This window comes from Erinaceus europaeus, chromosome 13 (assembly GCF_950295315.1).
Source record: "Erinaceus europaeus chromosome 13, mEriEur2.1, whole genome shotgun sequence".
In the NCBI taxonomy this organism is placed as follows: Eukaryota; Metazoa; Chordata; class Mammalia; order Eulipotyphla; family Erinaceidae; genus Erinaceus; species Erinaceus europaeus.
In genome coordinates this window covers 36,609,465-36,630,984 of record NC_080174.1, presented here as the reverse complement: position 1 = coordinate 36,630,984, position 21,520 = coordinate 36,609,465, and the positions used below count along the sequence as shown (strand labels likewise).

The 21,520-nt window shown below is 40.2% G+C and overlaps 1 protein-coding gene and 1 pseudogene across 5 annotated transcripts in view; one reads left to right on the top strand and one right to left on the bottom strand.

Annotated features, from left to right (window-relative positions):
• Positions 1-21,520, bottom strand: part of LUZP1 (leucine zipper protein 1) — a 105,844-nt gene that overhangs the window by 46,872 nt on the left and 37,452 nt on the right. The gene's annotated exons all lie outside the window — the stretch shown is intronic.
• Positions 9,776-10,472, top strand: LOC103118515 (SAP domain-containing ribonucleoprotein-like; annotated as a pseudogene).

Below are 21,520 nucleotides of genomic sequence, written 5' to 3'. Positions count from 1 at the left end.
CAACTCCAAAAGGAAAGTTTTGCAAGTGATGAAGCAGTGCTGCATGTATCTCTTTCTATCTCCCCCTTCCCTCTCGATCTCTCTCTATCCAATATAAATAATTTTTTTAAAAATTCTTTAAAATAAATAAATAAAAAGGAAAGGATGAAGCAAATGTAGCAAAGCCTTGATAATCACTGAATCAAGATATAAATAGATTCACTATTAACTTTTGGAAAAGTTCTGTAATATAAATGTAATGCTGGGGCCAGGTGGTGGTGCACCTGGTTGAGCACACATGCAAGGACCTGGGTTTAAGCCCCTGGTCTCCTCCACCTGCAGGGGGAAAGCTTTGCAAGTGGTGAAGCAGGGCTTCAGGTGTCTCCCTCCCTTTCTATCACCCCCCTCCCTCTCGATATCTGACTGTCTCTGTCCAATAAAGATAATTTAGAGAGTCGGGCGGTAGTGCAGCGGGTTAAGCACCTGTGGCGCAAAGCGCAAGGACTGGCGTAAGGATCCTGGTTCGAGCCCCTGGCTCCCCACCTGCAAGGAAGTCACTTCACAAGCAGTGAAGTAGGTCTGCAGGTGTCTATCTTTCTCTCCCCCTCTCTGTCTTCCCTCCCTCTCCATTTCTCTCTGTCCTATCCAACTACAACGATATCAATAACAACTACAACAATAAAACAAGGGCAACAAAAGGGAAAATAAATATTTAAAAAAGATAATTTAAAAATGCAATGCTAACACCTAGTGCAAATACAAAACTGTTCAAACTATCTACCAAAAGTGAACATATGACCAAATATTCATATTCTGAGGTATATACCCAAGAGAAATGAGTGCATCTGTGTGTGTGTGTGTGTGTGTATGTATGTATGTGAGTGTGTATGACTAATATATTCATAGATTTGTCACATACACCAAAACTGGCTAGTTCAAACATCTACTAACCATAGAATAAAGAACTTGTGCTATATCCACACAATGAGACACAGCTACTCATAAATGACCGAATATCCAGATATGATTATGGGGGGGGGAGACATACTCAAAAATAATATATATTATTTGATCCTATTTATATGAAATTTAAGAGTAGACAAAAAAACTCGTCTAGCTACTTGAGTGGCCAATACTGATGAGAAAGAAGCATGATGGAGTCCAGAAAGTCTTGGGGCCAGAAGGTAGTGCACCTGGTTAAGTGCTCACATTACAGTGCGCCAGGACCTGGGTGCAAGTCCCTGGTCCCCACTAGCAGGGGGAAAGCTTCACAAGTGGTAAAGCAGGGCTGCAGGTGTGTCTCTGTCTCTTTCCCTCTCTACCTGCCCCCCTCAACTGCTATGTCTCTACCTAATAATAAAATTTTTTTTAAAGATTTAAAAGGAAAGGAAAAAGAGCAAAGAGTCCAGAAAGTTTCTATCATGACCTGAATCATCTTTGCAGACTGTACAGATAAACACATACAAATTCATTTAGTATTTTATAGAAAACTGTATTTTTACTATCAGGTATATCAATAAATGAACAAACTAATATGGGAGTAAAAGCCAAAATCTAGAGCTTCAGGGTTTTGTGGTGAGGGAATAGCTCACCTGGCAGGTATACATACCGGAGATTTCGGGTCTGCTCCCTGGAGCCTCGTGTACCAGAGTAGTGCTCTGGCTTCTCCACTTCTCATGTCAAACTCACTTGCTCCCTCCCTCCCTCCCTCCCTCTTTCTCTCTCTCTCACTCATGTGTAATAAATTTAAAAAGATATTTAAAGCATTTCAAAAGTACCAGTACTTCGTAAAAAGCTCTATAAACAGTTACAATGTGCTGCCAATGCTAAAAAGCACTCCTATACCTCAATGAGCTCAACCTTAACATGCAACCACCACCATGCCCTCCCCCCATGCGCACACACGTGTACAACACACACACGCACGCACACACACACACACACACACACTTTCCAACTTCTACTGACACAAGATAGTAAGAGCAAGAGTTGAAAAGACTGGGGAACAGGAAGCGGTCTAACTTTCAAAAAAGCAAGAATCCAGGGGAAGGGAGAAAAGCTCAGGTCACTGCTGATGAAGCTAAGAACAAGAGCAAGAGGCAGTGTGGTGACAGATTTGGGAGCTAGTTTTATTACTCAATAGCTATAGGTATGACCTAGGCAGACTATTTCATTTCTCCAAGTCTCATCTGATCTTACAGCCTTTAAACAAAGTCTAGAGAGGAATCAAGGAGGAGGCAAGCCTTTTAAGAAGACCCTACCCAGATTTACCTCTACCTCGTATGGTACCGTATCACTCCGTATTATAATCATCTACTCGTTTACCTCCCTATACTAAACTTTGTGCCCTTAAAAGGGCAGGATTATATATTTCAATCCTGAATCCAAATACATGCATAGAACTGGCACAAATCAAATTTCAGTAAATGTTCAATAGAATGCTAAAAATTATGAGGCATACCTAATTTTTTAATTAGTGATTTAACAGCATTTTGTAGAATTACAAGATTTCAGGGGTATAATTTCACATCCATACATGGTGTGTGTGTTACCTTACCCTCCACCAAAGTTCTGTGCACCCCACCAATAACAATCACAGTTGTCACAAAGTCCATGAGACAGTTTGGCTACATTTGTTTTGGCAAGTTCATTTGTTTTAGTCATCTACATCCTACACACGAGCAAGACAATCTGGCAGTTGGCCAGCACCTCTTTACTCATTTCACTTAACATAACCACCTCCAATTCCATCAGTTTTGTTCCAAATGACACAATTTTGCCTCTCATTGCATGGTTATGGTTCTTCTGCATATCCTGTAACTTCTTTATCTAGTCATCTGTCATTTGGTATTTAGGATGCTCTCATATTTAGGCTACTGTAAATAGTAAGTTCAGAACATAAAGGTGTATATATCTTTCAAGATTAGTGCTTTCAGAAGAGAAAACACAAGTAGAACCTGAACTGGAATTGGCGTATTGCACCAAAGTAAAAGACTCTGGGGTGGGTGGGTGGGGAGAATACAGATCAAGAAGGATGACAGAGGGCATGGTGGGGGTTGTATTGTTATACAGAAAACTGGGAAATGTTATGCATGTACAAACTTTTGTATTTACTGTCAACTGTTAAACATTAATTCCCCAATGAAGAAATAAAAAAAAAAGATTAGTGCTTTCCACTAAAAACTGACCTACCCTATGACCCAGCAATTCCTAACTAACAGAAGAGATCAATGTTCACCTATGTTCATAGCAGCACAATTTGTAACTTCCAGAACCTGAAAGCAACACAGATGTTCAACACCAGATGTGTTACTAAGAAAACTGAGATACATATGTGATGGAATACTATTCAGCTGTCAAAAATGAAGTCATCTCTTTTGTGTCCTCTTAGATGAAACTTGAAGATATACCATGTTAAACAAGATAAGTCAAAAGGAGAAGGGCATGTACCAAATGATCTCACTTATAAGTGGGATTTAATGTATGGGGAGAGGGAGGAAAGGAACAACAAAGTGAGCCATGGACTCTGGAGGCAGAGAGGACCTAGTGGGGGTTGTACTGTAATGTGGAAAACTGGGAAATCTTATACATGTACAAACTATTGCATTTACTGTTGACTATAAAACATTAATCCCCCAATAAAGAAATTAGAAAGAGAGACTGAGTAAGGTGGGAGAAGGATAAATTCTCTACTGTAAACAAAGTTCACAAGAAAAAAATTAAAAGTCACTATCTTATACTAATGTAAAACACCACTGTGTTGCTTCAGCAAGTCACCAGTCATCAATTCTTGTATTAAAACATTGCATTTTAAAATAAACTAAATTTAAGTAGCACAATAAATTTCAAAAAGAATTAGTGCTTTTATGTCCTGGGGTTATAAGAGGCATGCCAAAATTTCTGCAGACTTATATGGATGTACTTATATAAATTTAAAAGAATAGTTCAGGATCCTCACGTTAACATTGATATTGAATAATGATTTCCTTATTAACATTAATTAAAGGAAGTCTGGATTCTAAGAAACTTGGACTCACTAGAAAAGCTCCCAAGAAACGTCCTGTTAGAGGCCTCAAAAGTCAAAGTCCAGCAGGTGAGGAGGCAGCTCAACTGGTAGAGCACAGGACTTGCATGCCTGAGGGTCTCAGTTCAATTACCCTGCACTGCATGTACCCTATGTTGCTCTAACTGCTACCTCTTTCTCATGTGAAACAGTATCTTATATGAAATAAATAAAATAAGCCTAAGTCCAAATCCATGCCTCCTATTCTCTAAATAATATACCAACTAATGGCAATGCTCAAAGTGCTTCCAGGTCCATCGATATTCTCAAACCTTACAACAGCTCTATGAAATAGAGAAAACCCATTTTATACCTGAGAAAACTAAGGCTCATATCCTAAATAATTTGCTGATTTAAGACAAGTTGAAAGGAACTCAAGGGTTTTCAGGGGCAAGACGATGGCGCACCAGATGAGCACACCACATGACAGTGCACAGAAGGAAAATGTCTCTCTCTCCCTCTCAATCCTCCCCTTCCCTCTCAATTTCTCTGTCTCTATCCAAAATAAATAAAATAAAATAAAAATTATAAGAAGGATTTTTCACATGTAGCCTCTTTCTTAAATGCCCATAACAAAAATATTGGCACCACCACCTCCAATCTTCTGGCCTTTGAGATGAGGTGGGCCCACTAGCAGCTACTGCTTTACTGAACTGACTAGCCCTTACATTTTCTTTTGTCTACATGTGAATATAGATTATTTGTATCATGCTTTAAGGAAAAAATAAGGTCAGCCTAAAAGGCAAAATTCCTAAAGACGGCGAACAGCCACACTCAAAGTATGCTGACTAACATATGTATATAAAGCTAGAAAAACAAGGTTAGGCAAAAATAAGGTCAGCCTAAAAGGAAAAATTCCTAAAGACTGCGAACAGCCACACTCAAAGTATGCTGACTAACATATGTACATAAAGCTAGAAAAACAAGGTTAGGCTGGAAAGACAGTGTAATAGTTATGCAAAAGACTTTCATGCCTGAGGTTCTGAGGTCCCAGGTTCAACCCCAGCACCACCATAAGCCAGAGCTGGGCAGTGTTCTGGTCTCTCTCTGTTTGTTTGTTTGTTTGTTTGTTGCCTCCAGGGTTATTGCTGGGGCTTGGTGTCTATACCACGAATCCACTGCTCCTGGAGGCCTCCCCCTCCCTTTTTGTTGCCCTTGTTGTTTTATCATTGTTGTGGTTATTATTATTCTTGTCATTGATGTCATTGTTGTTGGATAGGACACAGAGAAATGGAGAGAGGAGGGGAAGACAGAGAGGAGAGAGAAAGATGGACACTTGCAGACCTGATTCACCACCTGTAAAGTGACTCCCATGCAGGTGGGGAGCCAGGGGCTCGAACCGGGATCTTTACACCAGTTCTTGCACTTCACCCCATATGCGCTTAACCCGTTGAGTGACTGCCCGACCCCCTCTCTGTACCTTTCTCTCACTAAAATAAAATAAGCATTTTTAAAAGGAAGGAGAAAAAGAAAGTCCAGGAGGTGATTCAGTGAGTAGAACACATGCCTTCCATGCATAAAGCCTTGGGTTTGATCCCTACTCATCATATAAGAACTTCGTGCAAAAGAGGAAACTTCACAAGTGGTAGAACACTGCTGTGGTGTTTCTCTCTTCCTCTCTCCAGAAAAAAAGTAAATAAATAAGGGTAGGAAGTTGCTCCAAACCCCAGAGAAGACAGGTGAAAGAAAAACAATTTTTTAAATTTATTTTAATATTTTTATTTATTATTGGATAGAGACAGAGAGAAATTGAAAGGGAGGAAACAGAACGAGGGAAAGAACAGAGACACACCTGCACCCCTGCTTCACCACTCATGAAGCTTTCTCCCTGCAGCTGAGTACCAGGGGCTTAAACCTGGGTCTTTGAGCACTGTGATGTGGGCGTTTAACCTGGTGCGCCACCCACCTGGACCCAAAAAACAATTTTTTTTAATAAATAAATATTCAGTAGAACTCCACTGATCATTAATGGTAGAGCAGTGTTTTGATGTCACTCCTTTCCACCGCTCCCCTAGAATAAAAATGGGGTAAATTCTAGTCAACACATACAGTTATACTACACACACATCTGAGCAGGTACCCAATACAAGTGTGGTGAATGAATGATAAAAGTGAGCTTACAGGGCCTGGGAGGTGGTTCATCTGGTACAGCACTCATGTTACCATGCTCAAGACCCAGGTTCAAGCTCCCAGTCTCCACCTACAGGGGGAAGGCTTCACAAGTGGTGGAATAGTACTGCAAGTTATCTCTCCTCCCTATCACCCTCTCCCCTTTACCTTTCAACTTCTATCTCTACCTAAAATTTAACCAAAAGTGAGCTTTAAATCCATTATAATTACAGCAAAGAACCAAGAGAGGTGGGAAAATAGCCAATCAAATTCAAAAGCAGTTCCATCAGGGCTGTGTGATGGTGCACCTGATTGAGCATACATGTTACAATGTACAAGGACCCAGGTTCAAGTCCCTGGTCCCTACTTGCAGCGGTAAAGCTTCATGAATGGTTAATCAGTGTTGCAGTTGTCTCTGTCTCCCCCCTTAGCTCTCAATTTCTGGCTGCCTCTATCCAATAAATAAAGTTAATAAGAAATAAATAAAGCAGTTCCATCCAGAATTGTGCTTGAGGGGTCCCACAAGGGAGCACATGGATTAAGCACTATATAGACTAAGACAGGAATCTAACAGGGCTTTTCTCCTTCTGAAGCATATCAATCAGCAACCATTTGTTCCCTTTCCCCAATTATCCCCATTACCAATACCCTCGTGCCCAGTCACTAACCTACAAGAGTTAAGCCAAGCAGTTCTTCTTCTTCTAGCGTTTGCCAGCCAAGCAGTAGTACTAAGTAAGTACTAAGGAGGAAATTAATGTGACACCTGACACTTTTCTGGCACAACCTAAGCTGATTAGTTTAGGTTACAAACACCACTGCAAGATTCTACTATGTTGATGAAACTACTTTCTTCCTGCAAACTAAAAATAACTTCTTTATCAAATCAGGAACATTCCTCAAGTATTTTCTGCTCTGTCAGCAAGCCCAAATTATATTTCCTCAAAACCTTCAGCTAGTCTAGAGTGTTTTACTGACTTGAAGTTTCTCCACCTCCCCCAGCTTTCCAACTCCTCAACCTAATCCTGTGAACAGGAGACCTAGACCCCCTTTCCTAAACCATGCTTTTAAACTTTTTTTTTTCCAAATATGTGCAAAGCTTTCTGGCTCCTACCTTGTGTGAGTGGGCTGAGTTACAGCAGAGCATAATGAAAAGCAAAGAAAAAATGAAGGACAAGACAGGGCATGATCAGGAAGTCAGTTAAATGTTTTTCATTCAGGCAGGCATAGAAGGAACCCCACCCACTATAAAGAATAAAGCATAAGGGTGAATGGTTTCCAGTACAAAATCAGACTCTCCTTATCTCCTTCCAACATAGTCACCACATCTGCTCCAGGGACAGACTCCTATCCCAAGAGCTCTGAGTCCTGTAATAATCACTGGGCGATCACGAGACTGAAGTGACATTTTCACGGAAATCAAGCATCCATAATTAAGTCAAACAGGTAAAGCTTAAAGTGCATATTTTCTAGTCATATAAAACATAGGAGAGCTTAAATCATACCACTAAGAAACGGGAGTCATAGGAAAGCCTGTTTTTAGTGATCTGCTTCCTCTTCAGCTCTGGATAAACCAATACTCCTTTTTCCAAAGGAACTCCTTTACTCTGCAACAGCATCAAGAATACTACAACACTGCCACCCTCTAAAGACCTACAAAAGTATTAGCCACCATAGAACATTTACTTAGGATAGACATTAATATATTTCTCAGAGATTCAAGCTTCAAATCTCCCCTCGCTTATATAACCTTTTATCTCTTTAAAGCAAAACTGGTTTGTCTATAAAATTCACTCCCTCAGAATCATTTTTTTAAAAAGGCCTAACAGTCAAGCTGCACTGTGTCAGTTTCAACGCAGAAATCTATATGTCAGAACAAGCTGTGGACCTTCTTGAAACAATATCAAAACTTTCCAGGATTCAGAAAATTACAGGATATCAGAGAAGAATATTAATCCTGGGGATTAATTTTCCAGTCAGTTATTACCCCTGTCCCCTTATTTTTTGTTCTTTTCAGCAAGAGCATTGCAAGCTACTGATGGTGCCAGAGGTTGAATATGGGACATTTAAATGAAAGTCTTGTAAACTACTACTACACACTCTCTCTCCAATCCCAGTCTTTCATTTTAAAAGCCTAAAGAGAGGAAATACAGGTTGGGAACAAGTTTGTTTGGACTTGAAAACCTAGGTGTCCAGACTCCCAACTCAGACCTTTTACAACATAAAATACTTGTCCATAACACTAAGTTTATGGAAGTCAAGTGACTAAGTAAAACAATGGAAAATAAATATATGGTACCAAGCAAAAGAGACCAACTCTTTGTGAGCTGTCCTTTTACTGCTTGGGTTGCAACTCAGGGTCAGTCACTGCTCCTCCATGAGCCTTAATTCCAACAGCATTTTTTGTTTGTTGACCACAGCACTGCTCAGTTCCAGTTTATGGTGGTGCCAGAACCTGGGGCCTCTGAGTCTCAGGCATGAAAGTCTTTAGAGTGCACACTTTAGGACCTGAGTTCAATACCCAGCACTATGGGGGGCATCATTCATGACAAGTGCTGTGGTAGCTCTCCATTTTAAATCTATCTTAATGTGAGCACTTATCCAGGTGCACCTGGTCCCTAAATTTAAAAAAGATGATGATGGAGGAGGAGGAGGAAGAGGAGGAGGAGGAGAGCTTACTAGTAATAATGGTATCCCACAAGCATAGAAAAGTCCTAGCATGTGCATACATGTGTACGTATGTATACACACACACACATATGAAAGTACTCAAAAGTTAAAATACAAAAGTCAGTTTTGGCCTCCAGTTTAGAGCTGGGTCCTGACAGATGTGCTTTCTAAGTACTGGTTCTCCCATAACCTAGCAATGAACACAGTGGTGTCAGTAATATTAACCAAAGACAAACCATGCATCTTTCCTTCACCAGTGTGCCCACTAGAATGTCAGCTGTGACACCCTTAAAGATCTGGTTTAACCATCTACAGATGACTTAAATTTGCCATTGCTGGTTGCTTCCCCTCCCTTGAAATCAAACTGAATAAATTGTCTACTACTAAATATATCAAATACTTTCCAGTATGCTCATTCTTTGTTTTCTCTTTCATGTAGCATTCTGCATTTTAGAGACTTAAAGATCAATGTGAAGAAGGAAAAAAAAATGTTAATCACAAATAAACAAGAATATTCAATTAACAGGAAACATACAAACAAAAAACTCATTCAGGGAGTCGGGCAGAAGGGCAGTGGGTTAGCGCATGTGGCGCAAAGCGCAAGGACCAGTGCAAGGATCCCGGTTTGAGTCCCCGACTCCCCACCTGCAGGGGAGTCGCTTCACAGGCGGTGAAGCAGGTCTGCAGGTGTCTGTCTCTCCCCCTCTGTCTTCCCCTCCTCTCTCCATTTCTCTCTGTCCTAACAATGATGACATCAATAACAACAACACTAATAACTACAACAACAACAAAAAACAACAAGGGCAACAAAAAGGAAATAAAATAAAACTCATTCACTGTGTTAGCAGGTATATTTCTAAAACACACCCTTTTAAGCAGCCAATTCAGCATTCTCCTTTCAGAGGCTCCTTCTCAGGGAGGTGGCTGATGGTGAAAATACAAAAGAGAGAGTAGAGGGGTAGCAAGATGGTGGAGCTGCATAAGCTGAAGCTTGTAGAACTAAAGCAAGAATGTCTTGCTCGTGCTCTGGAGACCAAGGGAATAAAACAAGATTTCATCAACAGGCTTCAGGCATATCTTGAAGAACATGCTGAAGAAGAGGCAAATGAAGATGTACTGGGAGATGAAACAGAGGGAGAAGAACCAAAGCCCACGGAACTGCCTATCAAAGAAGAACCCTCTGTAGATATGACAGCAGAGAAGAAAGCGGTCAAAATTACATCTGAAATGCGACAGACTGAGAGGATGCAGAAGAGAGCTGAACGATTCAATGTACCTGTGAGTCTGGAGAGTAAAAATGCTGCCCAGGCAGCTAGATTTGGGATTTATTCAGTTTCATCAAAACACCTGACACCAAGACTATAGTTAACCTTGATAAACTAAAGGAAAGAGCTCAAAGATTTGGTCTAAATGTCTCCTCGATCTCCAGAAAGTCTGAAGATGAGAAACTGAAAAAGAGGAAGAAGAAATTTGGGATTGTCACAAGTTCTGCTGGAACAGGAACCACCGAAGATACAGAGGCAAAGAAGAGGAAAAGAGCAGAACGCTTTGGGATTGCCTGATGAAAGACTCTTGATACTTTCTGTTCTCTGGTGGTTTCCAGCTCTCTGAGTCTTCTTGGTTTTATATAAAAAATATCCATGTATATATATATATATATATATATATATATATATATATATATATATATCTAAATGCACAGTCATGTGCCTAAGTCCTGCCTCTCAGTGAGGTGGCATGTACCTCAGGTACATCCACAAATTCTAGCAGCAGGACTCACTGCTGTTTCAACTTGTTGTTGTTTTTATTATTTGCTTGTTAATTAAAAAAGAGAGAAACAAGCAAACAAACAAACAAAAAAAAGAAAATATAAAATAATCTTAAGTTTGACTCTCTGATGTCTCAACACATCTTAATATGGAGGTCAAAGTATATCAGAGATTAAAGCCAAGAAATAAATCAATGCAAAAGGAAATGCAAGCTCCAATATAAGCTATGAAACAGTAATGATTCTTACATAAGCTAGTACTTGCCTGCCCACCCACTAAGTCTGGGAGAAGGATAGTTTCTATCAACAAGATTAAAAACTGTAATTTCAAACCTCTGCATGGATACAGAATCAATGGATACTAGGTATCAACCTCAAATACTCTGATTAATTGAATCTGTTGTGAAGCTGATAGATCTGCGTGTATATATATTCTGATACAGATGGCCCAAAAACTGTACTTTTGAAAATACTGAAGAAGGGGGGGAAATAATTAGGTCTCCTGGACACCTAAATAAATGTACATTTTCTGGAATGGTGTAGTATGTGGTCCAAAGATATCAAGCAGGCTGGTTTTCAGCAGTGCCAGACTGGCTTCCTCCATTCAGCAGATACAACTGAGACTCACTGTTAAGTTGATTTCAAAGCAATTCTCCATTCCACCTCCTAAAGCAACTTTTGAAGTTAGTGCTATCTCCACTTCTCATATCAAAGAATGTTCTTCATGGTTACTGAAATACACTGTTTTGATTTCTTTGAGTAATGCTCATTAGCTTGATTCTGGTCTTTCTGTTTCTATTATAACTCATTAATTTATCGGCTTCATTTGTAACCTTTCAGAAGTAAGAGTCTATCTAAAAACAAGCACCCCTCCACTAATTTGCTACTTGCTTCTTCTGTTTTAGTTCCTTTTTTTGACACCTACCAATAACCTAAAATTATCAGAAAAGTCGTAACATTTTTCTTTTTAAGTTTTTTTTTTTTTTTTTGCCACTAGGATTTCACTAGGGCTCAGTGCCAGCACTATGAATCCACCACTCCCAGCAGCCAACTTTTTCTATTTTATTAAATAGGACAGAGAGAAACTGAGAGAGGAGAGATAGAGAAAGACAGAAAGATAAGACACCAGGAGGTCAGGCGGTGGTGCACCTGATTAAGTGCACACATTACAGTGTGCAAGGACCCAGGTTCAAGCCCCTGGTCCCCACCTGCAGGGGGAAAGCTATACCTGTGAGTGTCTCTCAGTCTCTCTGCCTATCTCCACTCTCAATTTCTGTCTCTATCCAATAATAAATAAATAATATTTTTAAAAAGACACCTGCAGGACTACTTTACCAATCATGAAGCACCCTCCCACACACACACACACACACACACACACACACATAGGTGGGGAGTAGGGGCTCAACCCAGTGCATGGTAATATGTGTTCTTAACTGGGTATACCACTGCCCAGATGCCATGACATATTATTTCTTTTCTTTCTTTCTTTCTTTTTTAAAATATTTTATTCATGAGCAACACAGGAGAGAGAGACAGAGAGAGAGAGAGACAGAGAGAGAGAGACAGAGAGAAAACCAGACACCACTCTGGTACATGTGCTACTAGGAATTGAACTCAGGACCGCATACTTGAGAGTTCAGTGCTTTATCCACTGAACCATCTCCTAAACCACCTGTGACATATTTTTTCTATGCAAAAATGCATCATGACATTTCTAACAACCCAATAGTCAGCCTGCCCCTCTCCTTCCCTCTCCCTCTCTCACTAGAAAGTAATTTCTACTAGAAAAGAGCCTCTCAATTCTCCTCCCCCACATCACCACTGTACACCTAGTGCCCAAAATAGCTCCTAGTATATTCCAGGTGCTCAATAAATGTTTATAAAGCACCACTTCAGAAAATAAGTGTGTGTGTGTGTGTGTGTGTGTGTGTGTGTGTGTGTGTGTGTGTGTGTGTGTGTGTGTTTTATTTGCCTCCAGGGTTATTGCTAGGGTTCAGTACCTGCACTAGGAATCCACTGCTCGTGGAGGCCATTAGGCCATTTTTCCCATTTTGTTGCCCTTGTTGTCAATGCTGCTGCTATTGTTGTTGTACAGGACAGAGAGAAATCGAGAGAGATGGGGAGACAGAGAGGGGGAGAGAAGCGATCCCCATCCCTACAGGTGGGGAGCCAGAGGCTCAAACTGGAATCCCTACACTGGTCTTGGCATGCTTAACCCACTGTGCTACCTACCGCCTGACTCCCAAGTTCTTGGTCTTTTATCCTATGCAAACATAACCTGTCATATTCTGGGTCATCTAACTTTTCACGAAACTTAATGTGGATATAAAAAGGCACCCTCACCCTGCTACCTGATTTTTTTTCATTGCCTCAGTGTTTTGTTTTGTTTTTTGTTGTTGTTGCTGTTTTGGTTTTCCACACTGCCTCAGTGGGAATATAATATACTGTACCCACCACCCACCCCCTGCAATGAACAGGAGTTTAATGGTCCAGTCTACAGAAGTTTCCAGATGATTTATACTCCACAGGAATGACTTGGCTTCTACTAAGAAGTCAAATACAGTGTTGGCAAATAACAGTGTGAGAGCTGCAAGTTTCAACAAAAACAGAACATAGTATGTTGGCAGCCAAAATCACCTCAGTCCATTCTGCCAAATACTTTCTGTCAAGATCAGCTAACTCTTACCACACACATTTATCTCTCTATTCACTTATGGACAATCATGTCTTATAAAGCACATATTACACTAAGCACTTTATAGACATCACGAATCTTTAGGACAGCTCTACAAGGAAGATACTATCCCTATTTTATAAATTAGAAAAATTAGGGGCCAGATAGTGACACACCTGGTTGAATGCACTTATTACCATGCGTTCTAGCCCCCAAGTCCCCACCTGCAGGGGAAAAGCTTTGCAAGTGGTGAAGCAGTGTTGTGTCTCTCAATCTCTCCCTATTACCCTCTCCCCTCTCAATTTCTGGCTGTCTCTATCCAATAAATAAAATAAAGATAATTTTAAAAAATTTAAAAATAACTGGAATGTTTAAAAAAAGAAAAAGAATAAATTATACAGACAAGTTAAATAATTTTCAAGTAATAAGTAGCAGGCTAGGATTTGAACATATGACTTTAAAATCATGGTTTTTTTCTTTTTTCTTTTTTTCATTCTAACACCTTAATTCATACAGCTGACTGTCCTGCCATTTCTACCCCCTGCACTAATAATAGTTGACAGAATACATTTGATAAGTAATCTAATCTATGAGGGTATTTTAATTCAAACTGAAGAGTGTGTCTAGAGTTAAATTCTGTAGTTCCAACTGTCATTTAAAAAACAAAAATCAAGTTCATTCAACTTCTTTTGCATAATAAAAAGTTGGGGGTCCAAGAAGTAAGCATAAGGCTCTTGGTTCAATATAGCACCACATGAGAACACTAAAGGGGGGGGGGGGACAAGTGAAGTTCCATGAATGCAGTTATACTTTAATGTGTCTCCTTTCTTTCCTTCTAAAAATATATAAGCTAAATTAAAATTGGGCCAGAGGGATGGTATCATTTATACACAAGGTCCTCAGTTTGATTCCAGACTGCGATGAAAAGAGTAGTGGAAAAAACAGCTTTTGCAGGTAAATACTGGGTTTACTCCAAATAAAAGTTAGGGAAAATGCCCACTACAAATACAGATTAGCATCTTAAATTCCTGACTCTTGTCACCTAAGGGCCTGGCATGCTGGCCAGTATCTTTTTCCCTTTCCCAGATTGATCTATTCAAGATTCTCATTACATTTTTGCCCAGACAACACCCCTGACTAGGGATAATCTTCCCCATCTCATCAAATCCATTCAAGAAACAAATCAGTGGCTGGGAAAATGGCTCAGTTGGTAAAGGATGGGACTTACATGCCTGAGGGTCTTGGCACAACCCCTCACACTGCCTGTACCACAGTGGTACTCAGGCTTCTTGCTCTCTCTGTGAATCTCATGTGAGATCCTCTCATGTGTAACAAATAAAAAATAAAACTTAAATTAAAAGAAGAACCGATGTCATGGCCTCTTCAGTGAAACCCTTCCATACTCACTGCTCACTTTCTTTCTTAACTATCTAGTGTGATTTAATACATAAGCATGTTGCTACTATGAGTATTATTCTGATATATTCTGATACAGTAAAATCATATATTTTTTTGTTTTTTAACCAGAGCACTGCTCGGCTCTGACCTATAGGTTATACATGGGATCTATGTCTCAGGAATGAAAGTCTTTTTTTTGCATAACCATTATGTTATCTCCCCAGCCCAACTTATGTATTTCTTTTTTGATTTTATATCATTCTTCTTCAACCATAATGAACCACTTCTTGAAGGTGCATTTCTTTGTATTCTCACACCCCAATATTATGAAATTACTTAACAAAGATCTGTTTAAGGTAAAAAGCAAAAGAGGGAAGACATGCAGAGTTTCCTCTGGGTATATACACCAAGTTAAAGCCAAGCTCACATTACTGATCTGAACTCTTCAAATTATTTTATGGAGTACAATCTGTATTTCTCAAGTTTCCTATCAATTAAAATTAATAGCCCAGCAAAAAAATTATAATTCACCAGCTAAGACATATGTGTTGCAATGAGTACCAGGTTTAAATCCTAGTATCATCCCTCATGCCTGAGGCTCCAATCAATCCTCCACATAAGCCAGAGCTATGCAGTCCTCTGACAAAATGAATGAATGAATGAATGAATGAATGAATGAATGAATGAATGAATACTAGTACCACATTAAAGATACTATAACACCAGAGGGAGACCTGATGCTGCACTATCTCCTTTGTTTCCTTCTCCTTATCCCTCTCCTTTCCATCCCCCCCTTCCCTCCCTCACTCTTCCCTCTCTGCCCCTCCTCTCTCCCTAGTTTAATGAGAAAAGCAGCCATGCAGACAAGGAGACTCACGCTAGGACTCTGAATAGAAAAATACAAGATCCAGGGAACCAGGCGGTGTTGCATCAGGTAAAGCACACATAGTACCAAGCAGAAGGACCTGCACAAGTATCCTGGTTTGGTTTGAGCCCCTGGCTCCCGACCTACAGGGGGGAAGCTTCAAGAGTGGTAAAGCAGGTCTGAAGATGTCTCTCTGTTTCTCTCCCTATCTCCCCCCACCCTCCCCTCTCAATTTTTCTCTGTCCTATCGAACCAAAAAGAAAAGGAAAAAATGGCCATCAAGAGCAGTGGATTTGTAGTGTAAGCATCAAGCCCCAGAAACAACCCTTAAGGGGAGGGGGAAAAAAAAAAAAGATCCAGAGTTTTTGACCCCTGTGACAGGGATACTCTTGGTGTGTCTTCCCATATCTCTCTCTCCGCCTCTCCTTTCTCATTAATAAAACTTAAAAAAGAAAGTGAACTATTAAGACACGAGAAAAAATGCAAAACAAAACCCTAACCAAGATAAAGATATTTCCAGTCAAGAGTAGGTCAGTTCCCTTCTTATGAAGCAATGAGGGATCATGTGAGGAGCATATCATATTTTTATTTTTACTTTCCCTTTTGTTGCCCTTGTTTTATTGTTGTTGTAGTTATTATTGTCGTTGTTATTGATGTCATCGTTGTAAGATAGGACAGAGAGAAATGGAGAGAGGAGGGGAAGACAGGGGGAGAGAAAGACACCTGCAGATCTGCTTCACTACTTGTGAAGCGACTCCCCTGCAGGTGGGGAGCCGGGGGCTCAAACCAGATCCTTACACTTCGTACCACGTGGGCTTTACCCACTGTGCTACCACCCGACTCCCTAGCACATCATATTTTGGAACTCTGCTTCCAGAAAGCACATGTTCAGCACAACATATGCAGACTGAATCTTTCAGCCTCATGCTCTCAAGAAGGGAAGTCTGTGATGGGAAAATTGCTGTGACAATATAGTGAATAGGAAATCTAAGGTCCCAAGTACTGTGAAATGCATTTTGGTCCTTACTGACACTGTTGCCTAAGATGATGTTAAGAGCTGCTGGGTTGGAAAAGTCATGAGGCATTTTTGAACAGAAAAACTTGGTGGCACACCTGGTTGAGTGCATGTTACAATGCGCAAAGAGTCCCTGGTCCCCACCTGCAAGGAGAAAGCTTTGCAAGTGGTGAAGCAGTACTGCAGGTGTCTCTCTGTCTCTCTATCACCCCCTTCTCTTTAGATTTCTAGCTGTCTCTAGCCAATAAATAATAATAAAGAAAAAAAGTGAGGGGCAGGTGGTGGTGCACTACATTAGCGCACATATTGCCATGCACAGGGGCCCGCGTTCAAGCTCCTAATCCCCAACTGCAGGGGGAGGGGGGAGTTTCATAAACAGTGAAGCAAGTACTGCAGGTGTCTCTATGTTTCTCTCCCTATTTTCTCCTCCCTTCTCAATTTTTCTCTGTCCTATCAAATAAAGAATAAATGGCATGCAGGGTGGAAGCTTCAGAAACAGTGAAACAGGGCTGCAGGTATCTCTCTGTCTCTCTCCCTCTCAGTCATTCCCTTTCCTCTCGATTGCTGGCTGTCGCTATCCAGTAAATAAATAAAGATTATTTCAAATAATAATAATAAATAGCAGGGGTAGATAGCATAATAGTTATACAAAGATTCTCATCCCTGAGGCTCCAAAGTCCCAGGTTCAATTGCCCATACCACATACCACCATAAGCCAGAGCTGAACAGTACTCTGATGTAAAAAAAGAAAAAAGAAGAAAAGCTCTTCTCAAATAAAGACTAAATGAGAAAAAAAAAACTAAATGAGTAAAATATATTTTTTAAATATTTTATTTATTAGGGAGTCGGGCAGTAGCGCAACAAGTTAAGCACACGTGGCACAAAGCACAAGGACTGGCATAAAGATGCCTGTTCAAGCCCCCAGCTCCCCACCTGCAGGGGAGTCGCTTCACAGGTGGTGAAGCAGGTCTGCAGGTGTCTGTCTTTCTCTCCCCCTCTGTCTTCCCCTCCTCTCTCCATTTCTCTCTGTCCTGTCCAACAATGACGACATCAGTAACAACCACAATAATAACTACAACAATAAAACAAGGGCAAAAAGAGGAATAAATAAATATTAATTAAAATATTTTATTTATTTACGAGAAAGATAGGAAGAGAGAGATAGAAAGAACCAGACATCACTCTGGTACATGTGCTGCTGGGAATCGAACTCAGGACTTCATGCTTTATCCACTGCACCACCTCCCGGACCACGTAAAGTATTTTTATAAAGGAAAAACCTAGGAAAATCCATCACGACTTTTCCAATAATCCAATATAATCACAAGCACCAATGACTCAGGCAAGGATCATCAATATTCAAAAACATTTAGTATTAAGTAGATATTCCCGGGAGTCAGGTGGTAGCAGCAGGTTAAGCGCAGGTGGCGCAAAGCACAAGGACCAACTTAAGGATCCTGGTTCGAACCCCCGGCTCCCCACCTGCAGAGGAGTCACTTCACAAGTGGTGAAGCAGGTGTGCAGGTGTCTATCTTTCTCTCCCCCTCTGTCTTCCCCTCCTCTACATTTCTCTCTGTCCTATCCAACGACGACGACATCAATTAACAACAACCACAAAAACTACAATAAAAAAAACAAGGGCAACAAAAGGGAATAAATACATAATTTTTTTTTTTAAAAAAGTAGATATTCCCAATTATTCAAAGTCACCAACAATGGAGAGTAGAAATTTTTACAAAAAGATCAATCCAATCATAAAAAATAACAGGAAAGGGTTTGAGGAGATAGCACAAGAGGTTATACAAAGAAGACTCTCATGCCCAAGACCCCAAAGTCATGAGTTCAGTCTGATGCACCACCATAATAAACTAGAGCTAAGTAGTGATCTGGTGAAATACTAATACTACTAATAATAAATAATAGGACAGATACCATGTGCCTCTCATATGACACAAGAAGTATATACATCTTCTATGTAATGTATCTTTTTTAAAAAAAAATGTATACAGCAGGGGAGATAGTATCATCATCAATGTCCAACATTCCTGAAGTACTGAGGTCTCAGGTTAAATTACTGACACCAGCTTAAGTCAGATCTGAGCGATATTTTGGTTTAAAAAAGAAAGTTAGTATGAAACTCCAGCAAATGTAACAATTAGGAATGAACTACCAACCTTATCATATACGTACCAAATTTAACCAAGTAACTCCCCCAGTCATAATATAATACTTCTTTTTTTTTTTTACTTCATTGGTGGATTAATGGTTAACAGTTAACAGCAAAATACAATAGTTTGTACATGCATAACATTTGTCAATTTTCCACATAACAATTCATCCCCCACTAGGTCCTCTGCCATCATGTTCTAGGACCTGAACCCCCCCCCCCTGCCCCAACCCAGTCTTTTATTTTAGTGCAAACATTAAACCCATTCCAAGTTCTGCTTTGTATCCCCTTCTGTTCATTTTTCAACTTCTATGAGTAAGATCATCCCATACGCATCCTTCTCTTTCTGACTTATCTCACTTTACATGATTCATTCAAGCTCCATAGCTGAATAGTATTCCATTGTGTATATATCAAATATAACAACTTACTCAGCCACTCAAATGTTGTTGGACACCTGGGCTGCTTCCAGGTTTTGGCTATTATGAATTGTGTTACTATGAACATAGGTGTACACAAATCTTTTTGGATGGGTGTGATTTGTTCCTTAGGACATATCTCCCTTGTGAAGTTTCCCCTGTATAGGTGGGAAGTAGAGGTTCAAACATGGGTCCTTAAGCTTGGTAATGTGTACACTACCACCCACTCCCTGTGTGCGTGTGTCTCTCTTTCCTTCTGTCTTTTCCCTTCCCTATTCCCTCATTTTCTCCATGTGTGTGTTTGTGTTTTATTAAGTATACTTGCCACTGTATGTGTGGGTGTGTATGTGTAGAAAGAAAGAGAGGGAGTGATGTGGAGGGGGAGAGGAGATAACAGTGAAATAGATAAGAAAAAATATATATAAACAAGGGCAACAAAAGGGGAAAAAATAGCCTCCAGGAGTAGTGGATTCATAGTGCAGGCACCAAGTCCCAGTGATAACTCTGGAGACAAAAAAAAAAAAAAAATTAGGCCAGGAAAGTCAGTTGGAAATAGGGAGAATGGACTTCCAGGAGGCATGGCCATGGAATAATCGGGACTTAATTGTCTCTTCTCCCAAAACAACCAATAAATATAACAAGACACTGTCAAAATCTACAGCTAAAAGTTCTGCAGCCTTAGGTGGGTGCTCGTGTGGCTAGAACAAAAAGGGGTGCGGGTTGAAAAACAGTGAAGTCAAATCAGAGCTCTGGGCAATGCAGGCACTGAGCTGCACTATTTTGGTGATTTCACTTTAAGTGCAAGCAAATAACATTGTTCCTAGTTCCGGAAGAAAAGAGACAGGAGCTTAAAACCTCTCAATCTTTGACTTAGCCTTCTGATTTTAAGCCAAGGACACAACATAAAATAGGGCATTTGTAAACACAAGACAGCCCAAAGCAACCATCCCCCCTACCCCATCCCACCCTCCACAGATCATATAAACAAGAGAAACCCAGAGATCACAATAGCACCACCTGCTCACCAGCAATAACCAGCACAAAAAGTGCACAAGCAGAGAAACAAAACTAAACAGTCAACTATGCCGTGTCAACCAGATAGAAATGAAACAGAGAAAATGCAAGGAATTACAGATTTAGAGTGACTCTCAGAAACAGACTACAGAAAGCTCATTATTAGGACTCTCCAAGAATTTAAGCAAGAATTAAAAGAGCATTTTACTATGGAATTAAAACGTACAAGAGAGGAACTCAGCACAGAGTTCACTAAGAATCTTCAAATCTTGAAAAAGGAACTTCAGTCACTAAGCAGTTAGGAAGCATAAAAGAAAAAAAAATCAAACAGAACTCTAGGGAGTAAAAGACACTCTAACTGCAATCCATGCCCAGGTAGAAGGCTTAAGAAGTAGATTCACACATTCATAAGAAATAATCTCCAATCTAGAAGATACGGCCTGTCCACTTTTACAATTCAAACATGAGGGAGAGGAATGAAAAAAAAAACAAAACTGAAGCAACTCCCTGTGAAGTTGCAGACTCCATCAAAAGATAGACTATAAGAGTGATAGGTATATCTGAGGAGGAGGATAAGGCCAAAGGCCCAGAGTCCATTTTTCAGAGCAATTTTAGCTGAGAAGTTCCCTCACTTAGGAAACCATCAGAACATTCTCATTCAAGAACGACCACCCAGATAGATAAATACAAAAAGACCAACCCCAAGGCACATTATTATAAAACTATCAAAAGTCAATGACAAGGAAAAATTTCTGTTGGCTGCTAAGAAAAGAAAAGAAGTTATATACAAAGGCAGAGCTACAAGATTTTCATCAGGTTTCTCTTCACAAACTCTAGTGACAAGGCAAGAGTGTAATGACATATTCAAAGTTCTAATGGATAGGGAATTCCAGCCATGAATACTGTATCCTGAAAAATTATCCTTCAAATATGAAGGAGAAATAAAGGTTTTCTCAAATATTCAAGAACTAAAGGAATTTGCCACAATCATCCCCACCTTACAAGAACTATTGAACCAAGTCCCACAAGAAAGGACGAAGCAAAGGAATACACGTTCCAAACACCAAGTTGCAGATGCTACCAAGATATCAACCTGACTCCCCCTGGGTAGACGACCTCACCAATATACCCTGGAACCCCACCTCTCCAGAGCAATACTGCACTAGGCAAAGATAGGAACAGACTAGGAGTGTGGATCGACCTGCCAATGCCCATGTTCAGTGGAGAAGCAATTACAGAAGCCAGACTTTCCACCTTCCACCTTCATAATGATCCTGGGTCCATACTCCCAGAGATAAAGAATGGGAAAGCTTCCAGTGGAGGGGATGGGATATGGAACTCTGGTGGTGGGAAATGTGTGGAATTTCACCTCTCTTATT